Source organism: Neopelma chrysocephalum, unplaced genomic scaffold (genome assembly GCF_003984885.1).
Source record: "Neopelma chrysocephalum unplaced genomic scaffold, ASM398488v2 Primary Assembly neopelma1_25, whole genome shotgun sequence".
NCBI lineage: Eukaryota > Metazoa > Chordata > Aves > Passeriformes > Pipridae > Neopelma > Neopelma chrysocephalum.
Window position 1 is genome coordinate 36,491,087 of NW_020897694.1, and position 10,819 is coordinate 36,501,905.

Here is a 10,819-nt window from a genome sequence, read left to right on the forward strand (position 1 = left end):
AGTATCTGTGAGATGTTTGCATGGCAAGGCCAAATATACAAGACCTCTCTTGACAATCATAAGAGAGGGAGTAGATATGCCAGGGACTGCATGCCAGTGGAGCTGGGGTTGGATGCTGCCCACAGCTGTGTCCCACAGCTGGAGGACACAGACTCTGGGGCGGCTGGTGAGGCTTTGCACCTGGTGCTGCACCTTAAGGTTTACCAAGCTGGGTGCCACCAGCTGGGGAAACTCCCGTCAGCAGATACCACTGCTGGGTGAGATCTGTTATTTAGGATCTTCCCACACCTGGCTGCATCTGCTGCAGGAGATGCAGCTTTCTTCCCTCTGCAAACCATGCCTTTAGGGCCTGAAGAACTCATTACCTTCTCAGAAGTTTAAGATGGTTGTATTTTTGCAGCAGCTGTAAATTCAGTCTTATGTGAAGAAGTGTTATTGTTCCCATTCCCTTCTGCTTTTCTCAGCTCCTTTTTTTCTGCTGTCTGACTTTCCCTCGTTCCTTCCTTAACTAGCTATCATATTTCTGTTTCTGCCAAAAAGCACTGTTTATTTTGCAATGTAAGGGATTGAGGCAGCACACTGGAGATTCTTTTAATGGATGCAGCTATTGCTACTTCTAGCAAAATGCGACTGTGTCTACCGGGATTGTATTTCTGCACTGCACTGCACTGTGTAACTGTGCATATATCCTAGTGCGAACTGTCCCCAGATGGGCAGACACTCCAGCTTATAGTCAAACAGCTTTGGGCTAATATGCAAGCAAAGGAGTATTTGCATGAAGGGATGAGGCTGCAGAATACATTTCCCTCTTGTCTGTGGAAGTTTTGATACTCTGTAGGTTGAATATCAGCCTACAAGAAACACACCAGAGGAACCATATAATGTAAATATTGAAATACTTGATTTTATGTGGATTGATGAGTTTTAAGTTGTGGTCACTTTTCCAAATCCAGGTGAAAGACATACCGGCTGGAGGCTGAATGTTTATATGCAGCATTGTCTTGGCAGGCACCTTGCAAATCCCAGAAGACATAAGCGCTGCAGAAATAGAACACCTCCTGGAAAACTGCAGCTGGGGCATTTTCTCAGCATCAAAAGTATAGAGGGTTTAGTGGTGGACTTGGCAATGTTAGGTTTATGGTTGGACTCAATGATCTTAAGGGTCTTTTCCTGCCTAAACAATTCTATGATTGTAAAAGGTTTTGAACAGGCAAAATCCAAATCTTGTTTCTAAATTGGCCAGCTGTTTGCAAACAGTGTATAAACAAATGCTATATTTTCACATACGTGACTTGGTTTCAAGTTGATTGGGGTAACTCTAAGGCTCGACTAATGCATTTTGTAATAGCCATCTTCACTACTTTGGAAAGTGTTGTCTGTGCTGACATTTCTCACACACCAAATGCAGAGGCCTAGAAGTTCCTTTTGGATTTGAAAAACGGTGCTATTAAGCAAGTGCATTTTGCAAGTTCTAATCTCACCCCTGGAAACACCATTCATGTAAAGATGTGACCATCAGAAAAGTGCATCGAGTTTCTTTCCTGTAAGGTCTGGGCTGAGCTCGTATCTCTCAGCATGAATGCTGACTGCTTGCTGGCACATAGGGTAGCTTTTTGTGGGAGTTTTGTGCAATGGGAGTAGATTGGGAGATGCTCAGAAATCTGAAGTTTGCAGAGGCAGTGGCAGTAAATATTTTTTGAAGGCTGTCATGGGTCAGAGATAAAAAACTAAAGCGTGTCTTTGTCAGGTGAGTAACATTGATGCTATGCATGTAAATGGACAAATTCTTCTTGCAACATCACTTGGCAATATCAAATACCACTCTGTGTGTGGCAAATATTTCCTTTCTCTTTTTTCACTTTTTTGAATGAGCACATTAAGATAGCCTGCTTCAAGCCACCATATAGAGAGGTTCACATCTCAGGAGAAGAAAATTTCATTGCTATTTCATAGTAAGAGGCTGTGAATCTCATCTGGGAAAGTTTTAATGATGACTGTATCCATTCTCAGATTCATAAGATTTTCATATTTAAGACTGCTTTAAAAAGAACTCCAGGAAACCCAAAATTTCATTCACCCACAGTTAAAAAGCAGTTTGATTAATTCTAGCACTTGGGATTTCTATTGTGCTTTTCCTAAAGTAGGGAGACTTTTCCTGGAAGGACCTTCAAAGTCACTACTGTACTGCTGCTTTGATGATTAGTTCAGGTAAACTCCTATAGTGGATAGAAGGGAACAATCGTTTTCCAGTAGAAATATGGCATGGTTTTAATATACAGTCTTTGTATATTGGTGGAATGTAGCCATCTTCTTACTATATGTTTATAAGATGTATTGTGGCAGAAAGTTTCAATAGAGAGAGCTGGTAACCATGAAAACTCTCTTGTGGCACCTTGTTATTTTCCCCTTCATACTTGTCTGAGATTCCTGGAACAACACTGCCTACAGGAGCTAGAAGGGGACAGCCTCTAAACATTGGGTGAGACTGGAGATATCCTTTTAACTTCTCCTTTGGATTATTCTTTCTATCCTGTCCAAAAAAAACCCCAAATCTCCAAAGGTTTTGTCTAAGTGCTATCATTTAGATGTGTTAGGAACACATTTTGATATCTTCATCTGTTAAGAGATTAAAATTCTCACTTCACTACCCTTAAAAGCTTCAGCCTATTTCAGCTGAGTATGATTTGAGTGCCACATCCATACAGCTTGGAAAAGCATAGGGTTTAATTTTGCTCAGGAGAGCAGGTGAGCCCTTGACATATTGACTTGATGTGCTGCTCACAGCCTACTATGGCACCCAAACACTGACAAACCCTTTCTGCTTTTAGCAGAATCCATCAGTAGCTGGATTTCTTCAAGATTTGAAACAAATGGTTTGTAGGGCTAAGTCTCTGATCTCCAGGTTTAGGAACTAGCATGCCTGTTATTTCTCAAGTACTGTAGAACTGTGAGTGTATAATTTCACAAGTTAATCTTAAAATAGTGCAAGTGTAAATGTCAGTAGCTTTTCACATAGTTACATTGCACTTTTTATATTGCTTTACTTATTATAGTTTTATATTACTTTTTTATTGCAAGAGAAATTATATTTAGCTTACTTATGATATTTAAAAGATATTGCAGGGAAATCAAAATACTGCCTAAATAAACCCTCCTAGAGACCTAGGCTCTTTGCCATTGAGAAATACATCTGAATTCTTCAAGAACTGAACTTGAGCAAACCAGTTTGGCCATGGTTGACTGAGTTCCCCCCACCATCACCTTTGGCTGGTGCAGTGCTGAAACGGGCACTCCTGAAACAGGGTCAGAGTCAGATTTTTTCAGTGCCCAGGTCTGAGGTTGTTTAGGCCAAATGTCTCAGTTTGGATCATGTCTATTTAACCATTTTGCGTAAGGTTGTATGAGTAAATAGGCACACATGAATGGGCTTATTTTCCACCTCAAGTCTGTGCTGATGTGTTGGGATTTAAACTGATGGACTGAAATTTATTTATTTCACCACTGTTGAGAATTATTTTTAGGAACTGATGCATCTGAGGCATATTTAAAGACAGTACGGCATCCTTGAAGTGAACAGCATGTGATATGTGAAAGGAGGCAATAAGCAGCTAAAAAAGGAGTAAAGTTAGCAGTGTAAGTGTCATTGGGAACAGACAGATGGGTACCAGCTGTCTTTTTTGGTAGATACTTAGATATGATGTATGAACTGAGGAAGCAAAATGTACTCTAACCGAACACTGCTAACCCCATAGAATAAAAGACATCTGTAAAAACATGAAACCTAGATTTTTATTTTTTTTTTTAAACTAGGGCCATATTCTGTGTAAAGTATGTTTTTCTTTAATGTTCAAATAGGGAAATATTTCAAGTTGTTTCAGCCTTTAGTGCTGCTGGATACATGATAAGACCTCTGGATATATGATAAAATGAATATTTACTGTGTATCACAAATGGGGAAGGAACTGTTATTTTTGAAGACATGGCTTCTTTTTGTTGAAGTGTTGATTCAATTTATCACAAAAAGAAAACTGGAAGCAGACCAAAAAAGTATAAGACCACCCACTAGAAAACATTAATTTCATATCATATATTCAAACTTGACAAAGTGGAGAGAACAGTCTATTAAAAGCAAACAAAAAAACCCCAATCAAACAAAAAAACAACAAACAAAAAACCCACCAAGGAAACAGAAGAATGAGGAGCCAGGGCTGAAAGAAGAGGTAAATGAAAGACTGATGCAAAAAATTGCACTGTGTGTCCACTGCTGCAGCTGCCTTCCCTGTTCCACTGGAGTTTGTGACATGGTTAGACTTGGAGGGATGCACAGCCACCAATTTGATATTCATAATCTTACCAGCAGGAATAGGACAGTATATTCCTCCAACTCCAGCTGCTGAAAAGAAATGTTATATAAGAAACTTGGTGTACAATTTTTGTTAAAAAACCAGCCTTCTGCCTTGATACCTTGTTATGTTGAGCAGGTCATGCTACCACCCAGCCTAACTAACAAGAGTTCTACGTCATATTTAGGGCAATATAGATGTGCCTGCCATTCACATAAACTGTTGTGTCGTGGCTCTCAGTATTTTTATGTGGAGTGCAGTGATGACTGAGGCTATTGAAGGGAAATGCTTCCTACATCCAACAAATTTGAAGAAATGTATCTTGGAAGCATCCCACAACATGGAATAAGTTCCTTGTTGTATTTTTTAGGAGAAAAATATGCAGGTAATGTTAGTTGCAATAGATGTCCTGCAGAATGTCGTAATTAGTAATTTAAGTCAGGATTCCCAAATTCCTATATCCTAGAGACTGCAGAAACATCTGAAAATATACATCAGCAGGCCACATTAAACTTTAAGCCATGAGTGATTATAATGGCCTTTTGGCTTGGTTTCTTCCAGGATGTATTTCCAGAAGCAAATTCTAAATGTTCTCGGGTGCTTTCCTCTCATATAATTTCACAGCATTGCTGACTTGCTCTAGTTGAAAACTGAATCAGTTCAGCTAGGCTGAGCTTTCTGTTGTCAAGTGAGCAGCAATCATATCAAAATCAAATTTGTAAAGAGGAAGCAAGTTGAAGCCTCTTGATGTGTGGCAATTCTTCCGGAACAGGGCAGGCGACGTGCAATCTGGGATGGCCCCCGGGGACAACAGATCAATGAATACTTGCACGGAGATGTTGCCTAAGTAAACACAGTCACGGGGTCTTATTTCACAAGCGTCTTTTCCTATTACTTGACTAGTAATGGGATGCTCTTTGTACAGTGAACTCTGGGTACCTTATGGCTACCTTTCTCACCTAGAAAACCTGAGGTCTACAACTTTATGAGCCAGAGTGCAAAGCATGAGGTTCAGCATGGGCTGAATTGTTTTCCAACATGAGGTTGCCCTCAAAGGTATCTCTACACTTTCAGCTCCACACGTGTGCTGGAGCAACGTATGGTTGCGTGAGTAGTGCACATACAGTACATTTTGTTCTGCAATCAGTGTCCATAGGTTTCATTTCACTACCTTCCACATGAGCACAGATTGCCAGTAAGTGCTGTGTGTTCCGGTCAGCTGTGAAGTGTTGCTCCCACAAGTTTTCGGGAAACCTGTGCATGTTCTGCACAGTGCCCTAGAAAGCACAGGATGTCCTGGGCCCACTGCTATCATTCCTGCAACTCCAGTGTTCCTGCAAATGGGTGCCTTTTTAAAAATTCTGCCTCCTTGCATGATGAAAGCCTTGATGTACTTTGTGGTCTTTGCAGTCAGGCATATAAACAGGGAACTGGTGAGTAGCTGACAGTAATGAGAAAGATACTTGTAATCAACTAGTCCTACCTCTGGAGATGAGTCAACCTGAAGTAGGCACGGGGTGCAGCGCTGGGTGTCAGAGGGATGGGATGGCAGGGAAAGACCCCCATTACATCAAAAGCTACTTTCCTTGGGCTGTGGAAAGTCCTTGCTGCAATGGCCTGTCACCATGAGAACTCCTGCATGTGGACTTCGCTCTTTGCAAATTCGTTCTCTATTTTTTGCTAATCCATTTGGTAGATGATGATGATACGTGATAGGGGAATGTGCCACCATGAAGTGCCTTTGTCCAAAACTAAGACTAAGTGGCAAACTGGAAGTTCTTTGTAACTAGACATGGCTGGACTTCTGGGGCTGCATGGTGCTGGATTCAACCAGCAGGAAGAGAATAAAGGACACGACAGAAAATATTTCTACAGAATTTTGAGAATCCATATTATGCATACCTGTGGTTCTGGCTATCCTACCTCAAGTGTGGTGCAAAATTATAAAATGTACACACATGGGCAGCAAGAATGACAGATGATCCAGAGCTACATTCCCTACAGCAAGATTAGGTAGTTGATAGCACAGAGAAGAGTTGGCATTTGGAAGACATGGTCATGGCTAGAGGCTGGAGGTAAACCAGACTCCTGAAAGCTAGTAGGTGTTGGCATCAATGCTTTCTTGAGGCTCTGAAAGGTCTTAGTTGCTGATTGCCAGAAAATACAAAAGGGAAAAGTCACACTACGTGTACCATGTTCTTAAATCTCCTTAAATATCTGTCAGCCAGAAACGAGGCTCTGCAGACTTTCTGTCTGGCCTACTGTGACTGCTCTGACATTCTTATGGTTTCAGACTCCCCAGCTGTCATGAATATTTCTCTGCAAGATGCTGCAAGCTGAGACCCCTGACTTGTTGGATGCCATATGACTAATTATAGGGTCTTTAGAAGACCTGGAAGTGTTTTCCACTACTTTGTTTATTAAGAAGTTTTTTTCCCATACATATATGTGTTGCTTTTTCTCCTGATGTTCCACTTGTCTTTTGTTCTTGTCTTACAAAGCCTTTTGCCAGCAAAAGAGTTAGCTATTTCCTGAGTGCAGTGCGCACGTAGGTGTATCTATGCATGCATTTTCAGAGCAGAAAAGTAAAGGATCTTGTGATCAATGCTGAACATTCCTGAGAAACATTCCTCTTCATATCTAAGAGCTGCTGTCTGTGATATGGGCAGCTGTCATGGATGAACCAGGTGTATGGCTTAGAGGCTTCTCTACAGTGGTGCAAAGGTGGAGATTGATACAGTTAATCTCTTTATGGTAACAACAGCCTCTCCTGCATTTGTACCACTCTGTGCATTGAACGTCTCCTGTGTCCTGGCCCTATTTTTTCCTCATGACCTAACTTTTACTGTGTTAGTAGGTAACTTACCTCTATACAAAATCCCCCATTTAAATGTGTGATCTGGTTATAGCAACCTGGGGATTGGGAGGACAGAGGTCTGCTGACAGGTGAGGGTTGTGGAGGCGAGCAGTTTAAGAGATGGACAAGAACATGCATCAGAGGCACATCAGAACTTGGCTCAGAGTGTAGATGACTTTGAATCCACTTTGCTGCAGGTGAACTTGCTCCTGTCTGGAAAGGTCTATTTTTGAGACGAGCTTGATAATATGCATAAAATACTACAGAATTTGCAAAACCTGCATTTTGTTTATTGAACATGAAACACCTGAACCCAGAGCAATATGAATTTATCCATGGCAGATCCTAAGTGAGGCATAAGCCCTGCTAAAAGCAGAGCCTTTCAGTTCAATATTCGTCCTTTGCACCAGCTTCTGATGAAAACCCATCTTGCATAAACATCAAATTTGGCACATTAAAAGAATCCTTTCCTCAAAGTAGTGTTTCTTCATCTTCTCAGAAAGCGCAGCCTTAAGGAAGAGCTCTGCCGTGTACTATTCTTCATTATAACATTATTATAGTATATAGATTAAGTAGAGCGTTAAAAACAGTGGCTGTGAAGGAGCAGGAAGCAGAGTGGGAGTAGTAGTTCCAGGCATGGAAGAAGATATACAGCAATTGACAGGACTTTATTATATGGACTTTACCGTTATTATGTGGTTCCAGATATGTATATTGCATTGTATCCACACTACCCAGTGCACAGCCCGGGCTTGCCCGGGCTTGCCACGAGTCTTGCCTGCTCCCTGCTTGCCCGCTCCCCTCTCTGATAGGCTGAAGAAGCTGCAGAGAGGAGACAGTTCCCATTCGCCCTCTCCTTCCCCGGTTCCTCCCACGTTCCTTCCCCTTTGCCTGTGTCCCTACCCTGATTTGTTCCCCCGTTTGTCTATCTCATGCTCCACCCCATGTTCTAGCCCTTTCCCCACCTGAACTCGTAAAATCCCGGCACACCTCAATAAAGCATTCCATTTGCACCTCTGCCTTGACTTTGGGTCAGTCCGTGCTGTGTCGTGGCCCCATCCCCCCTCAGACCGTGGCAAGTGGCTGCTTACATTGTTAAAAAAACACTAAGAATCTCCCTTTTGTAGACTGTAGTGCCAGAAGGTTTCAGACCTTTTCTCTGCTCCCCCAAGCCTTCAAAAATTAGAATAATTTGATGAGTGGAGGATATACTAGAAAAATCATTCTCTTCTGTTACGGCAGGAATTCGGGAAAGTGAAGAAGTAAATTTATCCTAAGACGAAGAGACAAGTGGTCTGAGCAAGGTCTGGAGGATGCCATCCTAGTTCTGACAGTTCTGTGAATGATTAGCTGCAGGGGCTCTGCCAGGTGTTGTCAGCCCCTAATAAACATGGTATCATCAGCAAAATCATTAATGGATTTTGATCTAAAATGACGCACCACTGCTACTACTGAAGTTTTTAATGTGCAGTGCTATGTAAATACTTTTTAGTGTAGCCCTTGGGTTCTTATTATACACGTAAACATCACTAAAATGCTATTAGCTGTGTTAATAATAAGTAAACTTTTTCTTGCTGGAGTTTTGCTGTAGAATAATTTCGAGTTACTGCAAACATTTATCATTTTACATTAAACATTTTTGACCAGATTACTCTGGTGTCCCCAGTGAGCACAGCCAGCACCCTGTACCTCTTCCACTTTGTGTGGGGCAATGGAAGAACAGACTGCAAAGCAGGAATAGAAACTCTGCAGGGCTTTCATTTTCTCCCTACTTTTGGGGTCTTTTGCAACTGGAATTCAAACCTTTCCTCTCAGCAAGTGACAGCCTCTATATTTCTCCATGTATGGATACATATGTGTCTCTGATTTTTTTTTTTCTTTCTCTTTGTCTCAGTCTATATATTGAGAGAGAGAGAGCTGCAAAGGAGTATGTGCCTTCTTACATATGATCTCTTATCTCCAGTATTTCACTTGGATATTTTAAAGTCCAGCAAAAGATCCTGTGACTTCTGTGTGGGATGTATAATTACAAGCCTCTCATCTCAGGCCAGTATCATAAACACATGGTGAAACAGACAGCAGCTCTGAACAACTGAGTGCTCTGTCCTTGCTGTGCAGAGCTGGCCAGTAGCAACTTCAAGGGAGCCAACAGTGGTTTAAGGTTCCAAACACTGCTGCCATACCATTACGATATGAAATGGTTAAATTTAGTTCCCCTTTTTTTCTCTTTTGTTCCCGTAACTGTGGTATCAAGCCAAGAGCCACATCTATTATTCATATATCCTGCTGAAGCCACTCTCCCTGCCAAGTCTATTCACAAAATTTGTACATGACTTAAAACACTAACTTGTAAAGGTCCTGAGATCTTTCAGCTTTCCACGAAGACAAGGGGAATGGCTCAACAATTATGAGCTGACCTTAAAATAAGTACAGGGCTCTGCTGGTCCCCAGTGAAATAAATGTCCCTGTCATAACAGATCCTGGAAGCTACAGCCTGGAAGGACCAGTAAGGATCTCAGTTTTTTTGGGAAGGAAGCTCTCAATCCAGGAATGTTTTGAAGGAAAACCCCACCATTTCTTGCAAACTTTCATTAAAGTTGCCCAAATTTTCCTGCAAATGGTAAAGCCTTCCAATGAACAAAGTCTGAATGAAAATTCTTCCAGCTTGTGATTAAGAAGAAAATGCATATGAAAGCAATATTATTGTCAAAATATCTTCTTTTTTTTTTTTCAAAATATAGTTGATAGCAATGATTTAAACAAATATCGTTAAATACTGTCTTGGCTTTCCATCATGTGTTAAATCCTCCCAAAGTCTTTAAGAAATTGAAGTTGCTGAAATTATGAGTTTGCTTTTAAGCTGGTACTGAACATTATGTGCTTCAGAAGGGCTTAACTGTGCATTTGAAGTCTGAAATTCCCCCAAGATCAGTTTTACTGCCCCATGTGTATTTGTACTCCTGTTATGTGGTCAGCTGTTAAAAGTATAACAGAACACCATGAGCTCAGCTGATGGTAACTGTTTTTATTAAAACAAATGTGTTCATTAACCTAAATAAATGGTACAAAATCTGAACTTTCTTCAGTGCTTCACAGTGTGTGTGCATCAACTGAACAGATACACAAAAGATATAAAGAAAGACTAAGCCTACTAACTCTTTATTGCAACTGTGATCTTGCAGCATCACTTGGTTGCTCTTGCATTTCTTTTTTAGGACAATGGTGTTGTTGGGATTGGTTCTATTTCTTCTGAACTGACTTGATTTCTCCTGATTCGTGTTTTCGAATACACTGATTCTTCCCCCGCCTCTTCATTTAGAAGCAGAATCTGTTGCATCTGTTTATTTGTTATTCATTTATTTGTAACCCCCTCTTCAATTATATCACTGATCCAGAACAAGTCTATCTTGTCGTGTTTTTTGTCAAGCAACTATTGATGCCAGTCAGAATTGTTGGTCATTGTGACATTACATACAGGACAAGCACCAAGGGAGAATGCCAAGTACAACTGAAACTTTGTTGTCTGAATTTCTATAGCATATGCACTTTCATGTGTTTTGCACTGTGTCCCCCATCCCATCCCCATAAATCCTGTGATAATGAATTACTGTCCTGGTTA